Raw genomic sequence first — 17,562 nt, 5'->3', positions numbered from 1 at the left:
GCAGGTTCATCTGAAGTCCCTGTAGGAAATGCCTGCAGAAATCCATTCCCTCACAAATGAATGGGAAAGTTTGCCAATAGGATATTCCATTCCTATTTCCCCTGATTGATTCCTTGGGAGGACAATTCTGAGACACATTCTAAATAGTTAACCAGATGACCTGGTCATATTGAATGATAGTTTTCTATAAGAGTGTCCAACTTGATAAAGCATCCTAGAATTAACATTCTCTCTTTTTCTGTTTTACTTTTCTTAATCCTATTTATCAGGATCACTTCCCAAAATAAACTACCTGTTGCAAACCCTGTTCTCAGCTTCTGTTTTCTGGGGGTGACCTAGACCAAAGCAATTGCTAAGCAAAGTGATCCTAGAAAATACATCTTCAATATGGGGTACTATAACTGGATATTTTAATTTATGTTCAGACAATGAAGGCCTGTATTGATCACTGCTGGCCGGTGGTTTCAGTGAGATGTAGCATGTGATGATGTACTGATGCCACTCCATCCATGGATTATTTACACAATGGAGTGGGAGGAGAGAGGCTAATGTTGACAGGATATGGTCACAGGTCTCCTCTGACAAAATCAGGGTCAGCTGAATATGTTAATGCTAAGCCCCTACAGCTGCAGCACAACTGCATTCATGGCTGACCTTAAAAGGCAGAAACAGCAAGGGTAAACATAGAATAGTTGGGAGGGATGGAGAGAATATGTGGTTGATGAGAAGTTTGCAAGGACCAAAATTGGAAGACTGAAACAAGAATGTCAGGGAAAGAGGCTTTTGTGTGATCCAGTGGGAGAGTCTTTCATTAATGCTTACAAGAGAACATTCATAGCCAAGGAAGAACTCAATAACAAGGTAAAGAGCATGACTTGTTCTCGGATGTTACCATCCCTTGAAGGGATCATCTGACTGAAAATGTATGCCTTTGATCATGGAGGAGGTTTTTCCTTAATAGAATTGTTAACTACTCTAGATACAGTTTTGCTTTCCCAGTTTGCATAGCCTATACCAGCCCCAAAACTTAGAATGACTGATTTATTAATTTAAAATGTATATAATATTCAACTCAACAATTCCCACGACTAGGACTAGATACAATAATAATATAGTACTTGTGCAAAGACTGAAATATAAAAATATTCATGATAGTGTAATATTTTGTAACAAAATATGTGAAATAACTTATTTAGGAAACATTACATGAATGCTGCTATATCCATAAAATGGAAATCTGTGTAGCTGGTAAATGTAATAATGCACTAACTAACATGAAATGATCACTAAGATATTGTTTTAAATGAAATAGTCAAGACTCAATGTGTTTATAAAGGAAATATATGCCCATTTCTGTGTTAAGCTATTTGTGATTAATCACCCATAAGGTTGGTCATTGGCTGTCTTTGGTTATGTGCATTGATAAATGTTCATACTATTTAAATACATTATAGTTGGAGTTTTCTTTTACTTTTAATCAAAAGCATCCTAATGGATAAATTCTATCTTACTATTTTACTAAGAGAAGGAAAATAATACATGTTTATAAGGGAAGGTCTCTTTGGGTCAGCAATTACACAAGAGTAAAACAGTTTCACAGGAAAATCTCTGTGATCAAAAGTAGGAAACTGTGTATGATTGCTACATAAAGTAAGGTGTAATTGATATTGGGAGATGCTTAGACTTCTTAAATCATCTGTCATTGCAGATTGAATTATTCACTGAAATTTAGTCCTGTTCTTAATTCTCATTTATGTAAGTGTGAACCCATTGTAAATAGGATTTCTTGAAGATGCTATGTTTAGTTAAGGTGTGGCCGACTCAATGATGTTGGATCTTAATATGGATTACTGGCATCTTTTATAAGCAGAAGAAATTCAGACATAGTGAGAGGAAGCCACGAGGAGGAGCAAACAGCTGGAAGTCAATGGAAGAAGCCAGAAGACAAAGGGGATGACAGCACCATGAGCAATCCAAGGAAGCCCAAGGATCACTGGCAAGCAGCAGCAGAAGGTTACAGATTTTGGGGAGAAAGTATCACCTTGCTGACACCTAAATTTTGGACTTATGCCAGCCTCGAAACCATGAGTCAATAAATTCCCATTGTTTAAGCCTAACCATTGTGTGATATTTGTCAGCAATGGGGCAGACTAAGATACCTGTGAGTGGAGTTATGCTTATTTCATAGTATGGAGTGGAATTCAATCTCTAGGAAAAGTTAAGAAGTTTTAGTTTTGAAAATTATTAAATATAAAGATGGGAAATAAAAAACTTTCACAAGAAGTTACTGGATCAACTAATATTGCCTACATATTTAGATGTTTAGAAATTTAGGGTTATTTACCAACTCCTACCTGTTTCATAAGAGACTGAGATTATCCTAGAAAAAGTATGTTGAGTAAAAAATAGAGTGTCTTGTAAACAAATTAGGCAACATCTGTTATAAACTTTCTCTGTGGAGCAGCATTGATTTTAAATTGAGTAATACTCATTGCATTCACTCTTGCCTGGAGGTAAAGTACCTTAATGAAACCTGTCAAGTGAATTGATGGTGAGAGAAACATAAAAAGAATACCTACACAGTGATAATCCTTTGGTCTGCACAGAGGAAATTTACTCAGATGCCAGCATTTCTTGCAAATGTGGAAATTGTTTTTTAACAAGATCATTAAGCATCACTTAAAACAGTAGAAAATCTGTGTGTTTTCTCCCTTAAACCATGTTCTTCTTATAAATATTACAGATGCATGATAAAATTTGATAAGAGAAAGGACATTGGAAAAGGTCAGTTCATAATCAAACTACACAATCACTACTAATTTCCCTGTATTCCTATTCAGTCTTTACTGATGCATCCTTTTACATAATTAAAAGCACAATCAGCAATTTATATCTTATATTTTCTATTTTATAGTATTATTTAACTGCAATAAATGACTGTGATTATTAAATGCAATGTTGAATGAATATTGCATAGATTACATAGCTATTACCTCTAATTGAATTTTCAAATTTTCCCCATTATTTACCAGAAAATATAATTCTGAGATAAAAATCCTTTTGCATAGTTTTTATACATAATAAACATGTAGAATAAGTACTTTATTGTTTTCCAAAGCATAATTTTCTGATCAAATAATTGGACAAATATTGTGTATAACTTAATTGCATTTCCAGTGTGCTATAACTATTTACACAATAAATTTACAGTATATGCAAGAATGATCATTTTATCAACTCTTTTTCATAGTATTATAACCTCAACATTTGGTAATATAAATGGAATAACTATTAATATAAAATAACAGTGTGTAATTTTTAAATCCATCTAGGCATGTTTGTCTAATAAAAGGAGAATCCTCAGGATGTTCAAGGATCTGTCAGATTACAGGATATCTTTTTCTTATTCTATTCTCGTGTTTGTCCAAATTTTAAATAAAAGTCTGGCTCTAGTAGGGTCAAGTGAGGTAAGTGAGGTGTTATGCAGGGTTAGATCTTTATTTTTAATATTTTTGATGTTTTATTAATCTTGGACATCTGATTAATTTTTGATTTCTAAAAACATTGCATTAAATATTATTCATTGTTCCTATTGAGTTTTCCACACCTTATTTTTGTGTCTGAAGAGAATGCTTACTTGCTTTATCCTGAATATTTGCCTAAATATTAGCTTTAAAAGCATTTTGGATGAATTTCCTCAACTTAAATAATTCAAATACTTTCCCTGAAAAACTTAATTTATAAATTTACCTTAATCCTAAGAAATTTAATTCTTCATTATACTATTCAGCAAGAATGATATACAATATAACATAATCTCAATCAATTAAAGATGTCAATCATTGTGTCTTCTAGTCCATGAAAATGGAATGCATCTTCATTTCTTCTAAGTTTAATTATATTACATCTGGTTGTTTTATGTTTGAATTACTCTTCTTTCTCTAGTTTCATAAGGTGCAAATTGTCATTGATTTTAGAACTTTCTTTTCTATGCCTCTGGTCATAAAGCACATTATACTTTATGATATATAAAGAAAAGTAAAATGTCTATGCTATTTTTAACAATAATTTGACAGGAAAAAATTATAGTTTTTAGAAAATATACAAATTACAGAAATGGCCATAAAACCACAAAAGCAATTCATATATGTAATCTACATAGAACAGAGTTATCCAACACAAATTGTTCCAGTAGTGGAAATATTCTACACTTATGCTGTTCAATATGGGTGCCACTGTATGGCTATTGAACACTTGCAGTGTGGCTAGTGAGAGTGAGAAACTGAATTTTACATGTTTATTAATTTTAAATTTAAATGTAAAGTCAAATAGCTCCATTTGTTTAATGTATTGGATACTGAGATGGATATATTATGTCATGTCTTAAAGGATGAACTATAATATTAACTGCTTCCTTCCACATACATCTGATCCAAAAGGTTAACTGGGTCTATGGGTTATTTCCCAAACTCAGCATCTATAGCTCAGGAATGGAGCCATGTATTATATATATATTTTAAAGAGTTTCTGAAGAGTAAGAAACTTGGGAACTCCATGTGGAGTATTTGACAAGTCAAGTCACATAAATCCTCCTTTTCTGCAAATTCTCTACGGCTTTTGAACATGTTGCAAATTATTCTGTCTTGTGTGTCTTAAGGGCATATTTGCCTCCATGGAATTCTCCTTAGAAGTGATAGAAAAAAAAAGAATCTCATTTGTATCAAGATTATAGTCCTGAAATTTAGGTTAGCTGCAGAAAAACTGCAGTGTGTAATTTGCATAGAACAAGCAGAGCTCAGAAAGCTTCCTTTGGTAGTATGCTTGAGAATATTGCATTATCAGCTCAGTGTAAATTTGATGAGCACCTGTGCTGTGTGTGATCAGAGAGCTAAAAATGCTGTGATCACGCTGAACACCTTGTTAGTTTCTTCCCCAGGATATACTGGAATAGCCCACAGGTACACAAGAGGAAGTACAGGTCTTAGGAGAAATATAGTCATCAACTTGTCAGGCATATAATTGTATTTAACAGTGTTGACTAATGATGTCAGGCAGTGACAGTTAATTATCTGAAATGATTTTAAATAGTTTGCATTGAATAATTACCTTCCTTAAGTGATAAATAACAACATTTAAAGCTCCCTGTTAGAATGTGATTCAGAAAATTACAACATTCTGATAACAAATATTGCATTTACCCTTTCAGATTTTTTTTTTCACTGTAAGTTGCTGTCCATTTTACTATGAATGAAAGGTTACCTGGTAATGAACATGACATACTCCAGCCTCAACCCATTAGCAATGTCACCAGGTCCTCTGAAATTTCTCTGAATTTTGAAATACATATATTTCTTCTGTGTATCTCTACAACCCACAAAACAAGGAGAGGGAGGAAGGTTTCTTCAGTTTTTTTCTGTAAACTTAAATACAACATTCATAACACTTATCAAGTTATGAATGACACTTTCACAGATCAGTGAGAAATGTAAGGATGAAAGAAGAAAATGGGTTTTTGACTCTCTGAAAAGAGCATTTGTATGACCCATAGAGTCAGAAGGATAAGAACAAATTGACATCATGCACAGTTCTTACTTAGTGAAAGATTATATATAATTAGGTGGCAATGCCATTTTAGAAAGTCAGAACAGTATATGTCATGGTGCCCACTCACATGTAATAGGCACTTACGTATGGGTCAGGTTTTTGATTTATGCTGTTTTATGTCAGACAACAGAAAGTACTATGGCTGGTATAAGCAAAAATTGATTTATTAGAGGATATAAATAGCTAAATAGCGTACTGTCTTTGGGAAAGCTGAAGGTTTAAGACTAGGCTTCCAAGAACATCTCCTTTCATCATATCACAGAACTATAATGTTTTTGCTACAATCAGAAGCTCTGAATCAATAAGTGGTAATATGTTTGCAGTCTCCAATAATATGTTACCTCTGCTTTAATGAAAAATCTATTGTAATAGGAAGGCACTTCTACAGTGACAAACTTTAGCAGCATGTTGTCTCTGCCATGATTCATACAGGCAAATGAATGCCTTGTGTTTTGCCTTCTTCTTCACATATCTCAGATCAGAATCCAAATGTCATGTGGGTACAAATAATTTGTGGAAGCTAAATTTCAAGTCTCTTATATCAACTGTTAGGGAGTCTAGACAATGCGATTACATAGATTTTATGCTGAGATGATTTCCAGTTCTTTCACTGAGGTTGCAGGTTCTTTAATTTTGAAATTGGATATTGTGAAGTTTCCAACTTTGTTCTTCTCAATATTGTGAATGTTCTAAATCTTTTACCCTTCCATACAAATTGAAGAGAATTAGTTTGTTGAAATCTACAAAATAACTTGCTGAGATTTTGATACAGATTGCATTGACTCTGTAGATGAAATTGGGAAGAATTAACACCTTAACAATATTGTGTCTTCTAGCCCATGAACATTGAATACATCTTCATTTCTTCTCTAAGTTTAATTATATTACATTTGGTTATTTTATGTTTAAATTACTCTTTTTGCTCTAGTTTCCTAATGTGGAAACTGTTATTAATTTTAGAACTTCTTTTCTAATAACTGGATTTAATGCTATAAATTTCCCTCTAAGCACTGCTTTAGTTGCCTCTGACAAATACTGCCAAGTTATATTTTCACTTAAATTTAGGTTGAGACTTTTTCTTTGATCTCTGGCTTTTTCTGGGGTCCATGTATCTTCAAACCATCCCATCTACTTTTTTTTTCAGATTTATCTTATTTATTTCTCCCCACCTCCTCATTGTTCGCACTTGCTGTATCTGCTTCCTTGTTTCTTTAGGAGGCACCAAGAACCAAACCTAGGACCTCCAATATGGGAGGGAGGCACCTAATCCCTTGAGCCACCTCTGTTTCCTGCTTTGTTGTATCTCTCATTGTATTTTTTTCTTGTGTCTCTTATTGCATCATCTTTTTGCCTCAGTTTGCCATGCTTGCCCATCGTACCAACTTGCTGTCTTGCTCATTCTCTTTAGGAGACACTGGGAACCTCTGTTCCCCACTTTATTGTTTCTCATTATGTTTTTCTTCTTGTGTCTCTTGTTGTGTCAGCTTGCCATACCTGCCCATCGTGCCAGTTCACTGTCTTCTTCAGGAGGCACTGGAAACCAAACCAGGGACCTTCCATGTAGTAGACAGGAGCTCAATCACTTAAGTCACATCTCTTATCTGTTTCCCCACATCTACTTTTTTTTTTTTTTTGAGTTAGGTAAGTAATTTATTTAGGTAGAGAGAGAAGAGAAATGGGAGGAAATAACTGATCACGGGTCTCAGGTAAAGAGGAAGGGCCTGAAAAGTGATAAAGAGGGTTGATTTACAAGTTACAATTTCCATTATAGGTTGTAATGCCCAGGTTTTACTTGCATGGTGATCCAAGCAGGGGAGAGGCAGTTGGAGCCTGGGTCCAGAGACAAGAGAGCATGAGAGAGAGCCCAACATCTACTTTTTTTTTTTTTTATTGACTTTGTAATAATATTACATTAAAAATATATATGTGAGGTCCCATTCTACTTTTAATGTATTTGAGTCTTTATTTTGGAAGTGGGTTTCTTATAGACAACATGTAGTTGGATTTTTTTTTCATCCACTAAGACAATCTCTATCTTTTAATTGGTGCATTTGTATCATTCACTTTAAAGTTATTACTGATATAATTGGATTAATATCTACCGTGTTTGTAACTGTTTTCTATTTTTTGCTTTTGTTCTTTATCCCTTCCCTCCTTTTAGTCCACCTTCTCTGATTTTAATAAGCCCTTAATATGCATGGTGGTTGAGAAATGTATGTACCCAAGAAAATCATCTTCTTAAGGCTAATCCATTCCTGTGGGTGTAAACCCATTGCAAGAGGACCTTTTTAATGAGGTTACTTCAGTTAAAGTGTGACTTAGGATGAGCCTTAATCCTCTTACTGGAGTCATATATAAATGGGATGAATACAGATACAGAAGGAGAAAGCCATCAGTATATCTGTCTACATCCACCAAATAAAACCAGCTCTCAACTTGGATATACTCAGAATAGGAGACTCATCCTGTTGGCTAAAATTTAAAGATCAGTCTCAATTACTGGCAGTTTTACACACCCTTGAATAGATGTAGAATAAGACACGAGTTCAAAGATGACAAAACCATCTATGAAAATAAGATGCATGCACTCTGGGTGGATCTTCCTCCCAGCAAAATTTCCAGAGACAATGAATTCAGGATGACAATGAAATGCCATTACAGCAGTGATGACGTGCTAATAAATACAGATGTGGAAAGTCTTCCTCCTCCAGTGGGCTCAATGAAGCCTGGTTCGCTTCTCTTGACCTTGCCTTCTTAATCCAGATTCCTCTTACCTCCAACCTTATGGGAACATAGAGTACCCTATGGTGAGATACTTCCACTAACAAATATATCTGGAAAAGGAAGTCATAAACAGGAATGAACCCAACATCAAGCTGGTCTTAGATGTTTCTTTAGCAACAGCCACCATGGACCTAGCCTCCCTCCCTCAGTGGAATATTGTGGATGGCTGTGAATACAACCTGGACAACACCAAACAAAATTCTATCCAGTTGGCTCCTCCATGACCCATCCTGATTACTATCAGAGTTTTGAAGTCAAGAGTTTTGCCTTTGTATCAGTCACCCAAGTATTCTCTGACCTGGTCTACTTCCACTGTAGTGCCTTAATCTGCAATAGACTCACTCTTGATACTCCCCTATATCCTGGGACTTGCCCTGTGTCATCTAGGACAAGATGAGCCACAAGGCCTGTTGAAGAAGGGAAAGTGACAGTAAGCCTCATGGGATTCAACCACCTGTTGTCAGGTGGCTCCACCTTCAGAAGCCTTGAGGACTTTTTCTAAAGGTCTAGGGACTGTGAAAGATGCCACTTTTAATACAATGGGTGTCATGTCTGCCTTAGCAGGTATCATGGTAACTCGAGGACTCTTCAGTTACCTGTGCAAGAAAATTGCTGACCGGGTTTTCAAGTAAAGTGGTGGAAGGAAGGAAGGAAAGGAGGGAGCGAGAGCAAGAAAAAAGGAAGAAAGGAAATAAATTCTATTATAAGGTACCTGAAATACATTTGATATTTTATAGTGTTATTATTATTATTATTATTATTTTGCACAAAAATAGTTTTCTGAGAAGAAACAGGAGAGGGGTGAAATGGGAATAGTGCTGATGTGTAAGCAACCTGCCCTTTTAGTTTCAGGAACTAGAGTAGGTGGACCCCTGTTGGAGAGGGCCCACAGAGGATTCAGAGATGCCCAGAGTCTTCAGGGCAAGGGCAGGGGCTGAAGCAGGAGGTTGGCCTCTGTCAGCAGAGCTGCATCTTCCCAGGAGCCTGGTCTCCAGCTCCTGTTCTTCCTCCCCACTCAAGGGATGCTGCTCAGGTTTCTCCTCCTCAGGCAGCTGACCCTCTGTCCTTGAGGAGTTTTCAGGACTCTCACCATCCTCTCTAATATCTGACTACTAAATCAGTTCATCCTGCCTTGGGGTCCTGGTTGATAGGTGGAAAGCCTCCCTTTGCTTTCCTTTTGGAAACTGCCTAATTTTTGGATTTTATCCTGCAAAGAGAAGCAGTATTGTAACCAGATAGTCCCCATACCCACTGCATGTAGCTGAAAAGCATGATGATTCTGAGGAAGGTGAAGTTGCTGGTGATACCTAGGAATGTGTAGGTCATTGGGAAGTTGTACAAGTACTTGTGCCCAGTGAAGTGATCATGTATAAGAAGGCAAGCTCCATACATCTGGGTGTCCTTGCTGTGGATCTCAATAATTGCTCCGGTTGTTGACACATATGAGTTCTCTCCATAATCCAAGTATGGCTCTAGCTCCATGAGCTGCTTCTGCTCTGCAAAGCCAAACAGCAGGAGGCTAGAAAAGACCAACAACATGCAAGCATCTGGAGCAGGTCAGAGTGGCAGCATCACCAAGCCTGAAGAAGGGGAGGTGATTCCACCACCCCTGGTGTAGCATGAAATGATGATCAAGAACATGCCCCTCAGCTAACATGGAGTTGAAGAATGTCAACCACCACACCATGGAGCCTAGAGTGCCTACAACTGAAAGCAGGAGGATTGCATCCAGTATCCATGTGGAATCTAAGCCCCCTCTTGAAATAGATGTGCAATGGACACAACCAATCCAATGTCCACAGCGAAAATGTGGCATTGGTGTGGGAGGGGTGGCCATGGTGGCTGCTGGGTGCGGGGAATGGGAGGAAGAGATGAGATGGGGAGGCGTTTTCGGGACTTGGAGTTGTCCTGGGTGGTGCTTCATGGACAACTACGGGACATTGTAGATCCCCCCAGGGCCCACTGGATGGAACGTGGGAGAGTATGGGCTATGATGTGGACCATTGACTATGGGGTGCAGCGATGCCCAGAGATGTACTTACCAGGTGCAATGGATGTGTCATGATGATGGGAGAGAGTGATGCTGTGGGGCAAGTGGGGGGTGGGGGCGGTGGGGTTGAATGGGACTTCATATTTTTTGAATGTAATATTTTTTAAAAAATGATTAAAAAAAAAAAAAAGAAAAAAGAACATGCCAGAATAATTGATAGGGGACTCTGAGACAGCTCAAGCTCCAAGGTAACACAGGGTGGCTGTCCATACCTCAGCACGCGATCATGTCCACCCTTAACTAGTCAAACACTGGCCAAAGGGAAGGAGCAGAGTCAGGAGGTGGAGGAATCAGTCAGTCCTGTAGTAGAAATGCACAGGGCTCAGGTGGCTCAGTGTCAGGATGCAGGAATAAAAGAAGACACAGAGAAAGAAAGACACCCAAAGCAGGAGGAGGATGGTGCAGAAGAGCACCCCAAACTACAGCAGAAGCTTGTGGGCATGGCCCAACCCATGCCCGTGGTCATGCCATTTAACCAAGCTGTGCTCATTTATTCACTTTTCAGAACACTAGAGAAAAAACTGAGCTTGTTATTAGGATTAAATAAGATAAATATGCCTGGACAGGAGTTTTTAAAGTAATGTTGCCATAATTATCACACCTTAACTGAAGTAGCCTCATCAAAATGTCTTAATTATAATGGATGAAGATCCTACTCTCCTAAAGATCCTGCTTACAATAGGTCCACACCCACACAAATGGATTAACATCAAGAACATATTTTTCTGGGGGAACATACAGCTTCAAACCATATAGCTAGATATCATCTTTTTAAAATGCTTTTATACCTACGCTAAGTAGCAAACACCCCAAACTTTTTTTTTAATTACCAAAGTTTGGGGTTTATAGAAAAAGTGGGTTATTCTTAACAGTAATTCTTACTAATAAAATCACTGTTATAATGAGTGAGTACAGCAATAGAGCTTTAAGGAAATGAGAATTTCAGATTGGCTCTTTTACACAGATAGGGTGGAAGACAGTGAGATTATGGTTATTATTAGAAAATTAAACATGGAAACAATAAATTTCACTGGTGGTCACTTTGAATAGGTTGGTGGTTGGTTTGTTGACAACAAAGCTTGGATAGACAAGGTAGCTGCTTAGCTGATCTTAGCTTAGGTCATTATTATGAGATGTAGGAAACATACAAAGGATGGTGGGAGGATTGTACTTCTAATTAGCTAGAGGGTTTAAAGGAAAAAAAAAAACTATTTGGGGGCATTTAGATAACTCTAGTAAATTCAAACTCCAAAACTTACTGCCCTATAATTACCAGGAGATATGATCCCTTCTGATGAGGTAGCCCTGTTTTATTTGAAGCCATCTTACAAGGGGATTCACATTCTTTTTTTATTCCCTTTTATTATGATTCCACATTGCACCCCAGACCTATAATCAGTTTCAGATCTCAGCATGGTCCTAAAATTAATTTCAAAGATGGAAAATTTGGGGTAATTTTATAGTGGCCGAAGCCTGGAAAATATCTGTGGGAATGGATTCTGTGGTGTTAGACCAGGAAAAGCAGAACACAATTGTAGATTTTGATGTATTTGTCCTTATGGATGTACTTTGCAGAGATCCTGAGTTCAAGATACAAGAAGTTGAGATATGTTTGTTTTATTGAATGACTAAAACCTAGACCCTAGGGTAGCCTACCTTAAAGGAAGTTCAGATATCATAAAATCCTCAGCCAAAGAAAGGCCCAAGATCTAAGAAGAAAATCCTGTGCAACATTCTCACTTAGACTTTACCTATGTCTTTTTGGGGATCCTGAGGAAACTTCTTTTACCATGTCATGGAGAAATGAATGGTTAAGGAGATCACAGCATATATAGATGGCTTATATATAGAAAGCTTTGTGGTTGCCTGCTTTAGAATGGAAAGGAAAGTGGGAGATAGTGCCACGGAAATAGGCTCTGTGAACATAAAGAGGAAGTTATTTCAGTGTAGCAGTTAACAAGCAGTTATTCATAACACCAGATAGGAGAGTTGTTATCCTAGGACTCTAGCAAGCAATGCCAGAATAATAATCAAAAGTGTTTGAACAAGGTTCTTTGGATATGACTCTTTGGTCATGTGATAATACAAAAAATGATAGATATCCCACCAAGTTACTACATGTTCTGTAACATCAAATTGACTTTAATCTGGAAAAGAGTACCATCATCTCCCAGATAGTCCTTGAACCTCTTGAAAGGAGACTCCAGTTTCTCTTAGTAAAAGACCCAACACATTTATGAGCTTTAACTACTGGAAACCTACCAGGCTGTCATGGTCAAAATCTGAGAAAGTGTCCCTTGTGTATCTGCATAGGAAGGGAAACTGTATTAATTGAAAAATATTCCTATAGCCTTCTCCTTAACAAAGGCTAAGTCTTCAGAGGAAAGAACTATGCCAGAGCCTTATTCTTTCTATTGGAAAGCTATTACTCCAGTCCCCTCTAGCCTTCCTGTTTCACCTAGTAGGAAACAAACAAAAAGCAACATATTCAACAGGGGTCAGCATATCAAGGAAATAGATCAGAATCTGTTGCCAAGAAATGATAGGGGATCATTAAATAAAAGTTACATCACTGGAGAAACATTTGTGAAGGCCCCAGCTCCAAGACAGAAATGCACTAAAAGTCTGTGATTTAACTGGAAGTTTGTTGAATGCTTCCCTCTCCCATGTCTTACCACCACAGCAACAACTCCACTATAATAAAAGTGGATTGAAGCTATAAGGGGAGCTATAAGGCATAAAATCTCTTTGAGGGGGAGTATTTAGGGAAGCCCAAAGTTAAAAGGAAAGACAAGCACAAGGACACAAAGACACTAGAGGAATTTGAAGCCTCTGGCACTTACAGCAAACATTAAACACAGCCTAACTCCAAGCCTAATTAACATAAATTCTGATCAATAAAGACTTATTTACCTCAGTTCCTATTACCCAATACTGTTTTGTTAGCTTTCAACAAAACAATTACAGGCATGACAATAGGCAAGAAAAGTACAGACTGAAATGCTAAAGCAATCATCACAACCAGAATCAGAAAGGACCATATAATAATATTATCAAACAAAGGATTTAAAATGAACATTATTAGTATGTTATGGGCTCTAAAGGGAGAAAAAGAAGATAAGATTCAAAAAGAGATGTGTAATATAAGAGGATAAATGGAAATTATAAGAAAGGATCTAAAAGGAACAGTAAAATAAAAACACAGTAACAGAAATGAAGAATGCCTTTGAATAGCCTCATCAGTAGATTTGACACATTTAAGGAAGAAGCAGTAGGTTGAAATCAGATTAATAGAAACTTTCCAAACTAAAAACACAAAGATAAAAAAATTAAAAATAATAAAACAGTGAAAAAACAGAACATCTGAGAACTGTGGAACAATATGAAAAAAGTGTAAAATATGCATAACTGAAATACCAGAAAAAGAAAGAAACTAGCAAAAACTATTTGAAATAACAATTGTCAAGACCATTCACCAATTAATGACACAAACAAAACTGTAGATCCAGGAAGCTCAGAAAACTATAAGCAGGATATATACCCAAAGAACAACATCTAAGCACACCATATTCAAATTGCTGGAAACCAAATACAAAGAGAAAATCTTGATATAATGTAGAGGAAAACAACATTTTAAGCACTATAGAGGACTTCTCATCAGATACTATATAAACAAGAAAAGAGTGAGTGAAAGATTTCAAGTGTTGAAAGAAAAGAACGCCTGCCTAAATTCTATATCCAGAAAAATTTTGCTTCAAAATATAAGTAGAATTAAAGATTTTCTCAGACAAACAAACAGAAACTGAGGACATTCATCACCATGAGATCTTCCTTAAAAGAAATAGTAACAGAAGGTGTACAAGCAGAAGAAAAATATATAGGTGAGAAACTTAGATGTACATAATGAAAGAATAAGATTCAAAGAAAAGAGAAATGAAGACTAAAAAGGGATTTTGCTTTTATTATCATAATTGATCTAAAAGATAACTACTTGTTTGAAGTATAATGGTCATAATGCATTGAATGATTTTAATAAATGGAAAAATGAAATAAAGGATAGAACTATCACAAAAAGTGAGAGAGAAAAAAAATTGGAGGTTTTAAGGTACCTGAAATACACTTGATGATTTTAGTGTAAATTTTTAAAAATTCAATTTTATTTCAATTTCAGAAAGTGAAAAAACAGACAAAAAGTTTCACCCTGAAGGGTGGAACTTAATACTCTTAATGGAGCCCTTTATAAAAGAGTGGATTTTGAACAAAGAGAGAAAAAGCCACAGTAGCAAGAAGCTGGAAGCAAGGAAACCTAAAAGAGAAGGGAGAGACCAGCAGATGTTGCCAAGTGCCTTGCCATGTGACATTGCATCCAGGATTGCTGACATCTGGTCTTCAGGAGGAAAGCATTGCCTGATAATGCCTTGATGTGGACATTTTCCTCAGCCTCAAAATTGTAAGTTTATAAGCTAATAATTTCCCATTGTCAAAAGCCAATGTGTTTCATGATATCTGCTTAAGCAGCAAAGCAAACTAGAACCCTAGCTCATATAATTGTTGAAAAGAATAAAAAAATAAGCTCTAGGTTTGATTATCTAAGGATGTATCTAAGAAGGCTCAGTCAAAGGAAATTTTTTATTTGCCATCACCAGAAATTTCAAATTAAGGAAGATGCCACTGTTGCTAATGACTGCAAAAGCGTACTGCCTTTGCCAAAATCCAAACTAGAATAGATGTCCAACCCCTCCCTTTAAATATTAAACTCATTCTCTTCTCTGTCTAAATTAAGTAAACATCTAAGAATTCTAACGCTCCTATCTCTGCCTATATGTAATTTTTGAAAATTCCAAATTTGAAAAATTGTTTGTATACAGGAAAAACATCAAAGAGATGGTTAAATATAATTTAGGGTTAAATATAATTTAGGCAGTCACAAATGCATACATCATCTCTTATGAAAGGATCTGACAACCTATGAAAGAGCCAGCCAACCCCACCAAAAATATAAGGTAACTTTTGTGAAATAAATTTATATCTTATGTAACTTATCAGATAATAGAGGGGATAGAACTCTGTAAAACAAGAATATTACAGTGTAACTATATTTTCTTTTAGAACTGAAAATATAGTTCAAGAATATCAGAGAACTGTTAGCTGGCAAGTATGTCTTCATGTAAATGCCTTTACATAAGAAAAGTTCTGCACTCATTTGGCACATGGAACATCAGCAAGACTTTTATCTGTGTTCTCTAGATTCCAAGTTGGAAAACTTGAATATATTTCAATCTACGGCAATTAATGATCACTGACTTTATAATACCACTGCCCGCTCTTTCACCAATTTAACAAATGAGGAATCTGTCACTTAGAAAACCTAATATCTAGCTAAAGCACATAGCTTTTTAATTAAGGGAACAGATGGACTCAGAAAAGCAATTTCTGGTTCTTAACATAATCTTAATATCTTTACTTGTTCATATTCTTCTCCAACTTCAAATCATTTTATATATTTTAAAGATGTTGGGAGTAAAAATAATTTCACAAAGTGAGCCAAGGTTTAAGTTACAACTAACTAGAAACTTGTCACCAATTCTGAAATGCAAAATTCAAAATAAACATGGCATTTAATTTCACCCATAATTTGATGCATCTCTAAGATTACCAAATTCATGGGATATTTTGAAGTAAAGTAGAATCTTTTATACAATCTTAACCATGGTGAACATGGAAATAGTTTACTCAGGGAACCTGAGGGAGTGCAAGTTACTGAGCGAGGGACTCCTAGGCAGAGGGATCCTGAACTAACCAATAGGAAGAGGGATCCTCAGTCAACCAATAGGGTAAAAGAATTTTCAACCAATAGAATCCATTGCTTTAATTAATAGTCAGCCAATCAGTACCTCTTATAGCCAGCCAATCAGCATCTCACAGTTAGGATACCCTATTTACATAATATGTTAATCTGGTTTTCAAACCCTCACCAATGCCCTTACTCGGAACCAGTAATTGACTAATCAGAATATCGCAACTGAGGCTCCACCCCCAGGGGCAGTGATGCTGCTAGACTGTACCAGGGCTCCTAAGCCCTGAGTGCACATTGCATGTTTCACTGCAGCCAGAAGAACGTTGAACTGCAATGCCAAGTTGATCTGTGAAGGTTCAGTCAAGCTGTGAATCCTAAACAAAGTTACGAATGCTGTGCTGAGTAATGAACACTGAGCTGATCACTGAGCTACAAGAAGTGACACTGAGCTGAGAACTCTGAGCCAAGCTGCAATGACGAGCATCAAGTTGCAAATTGAACTGCAACACCAAGCCATGTGCTTCCACCACTGCTTTGGACAGGCTTGTGCCATGGTCTAGGCTTGAGCTGTAACATGAAAGGTGCTTCCACTGACACCTTGATCAGGCTTGTGCTCTGGCTAGGCTTGAACTGCAACACCAGGAAGTATTTCCACCATCATCCTGATTAGGTTCAAGCTGCAACACTTAGCCGATTAAATAAAGTTTGTACCTGAGGTAGCATTTCTTCATTCTGAATTCCGCCTGAACCAGAGAATAAAAGTGGCAACAACAGAACCCACATCTTAATTCATTGATGATTTAAAAATTTCTAACATATTTTCATTTCTCTGCTATCCCTTTCTATCTTGAAGGCAATATAATAAAGTCCCAGCTATTGTAGTTCATAAAATGATAGCAAAGAGTACTCAACATTTAAAAACAGTCCTGGTTAGCTACACACTAAAAGTCTTTGGGTTGTTTTGACATTAAGTGAAAAAATAGGAAAAACTACCATTTACCAAATGCTTAGTATATGTCAGGAGTTAGTGCTGCATATCATTTATTTTCTCACGATTTCATGGTGAAGTGAGTAGTAGTATACCCATGTTACATATAAAGAAACTGAGACTTAAGGAGGCTAACTATATTTGTCAAAATTCTCATTGCAAATAACAGAAATTCATTTAAATTCTTTCCTACAAAAGGAGCTTTATCAAAAAAACATAATCTCACTGACAACCAAGGTAAAGAAATGAAGTACACATCTACCTTATGGTGGGAGGAAATGAAAATGCAAAAACTGAGGCTTCTTCAGCTTCCTCTAGTGCTGAATGGTCACACTAATT

The 17,562-nt window shown here is 36.5% G+C and overlaps 1 pseudogene; it reads right to left on the bottom strand.

Annotated features, from left to right (window-relative positions):
• Window positions 1–9,236: 9,236 nt before the first annotated feature.
• Window positions 9,237–12,711, bottom strand: LOC101441842 (seipin pseudogene; annotated as a pseudogene).
• Between the last annotated feature and the right edge of the window lie 4,851 nt (window positions 12,712–17,562).

The sequence above is a fragment of the Dasypus novemcinctus genome, chromosome 3, assembly GCF_030445035.2.
Source record: "Dasypus novemcinctus isolate mDasNov1 chromosome 3, mDasNov1.1.hap2, whole genome shotgun sequence".
Taxonomy (NCBI): Eukaryota; Metazoa; Chordata; class Mammalia; order Cingulata; family Dasypodidae; genus Dasypus; species Dasypus novemcinctus.
Note: the sequence above shows the minus strand (reverse complement) of the source record. Positions and strands in the feature narration are given on the sequence as shown.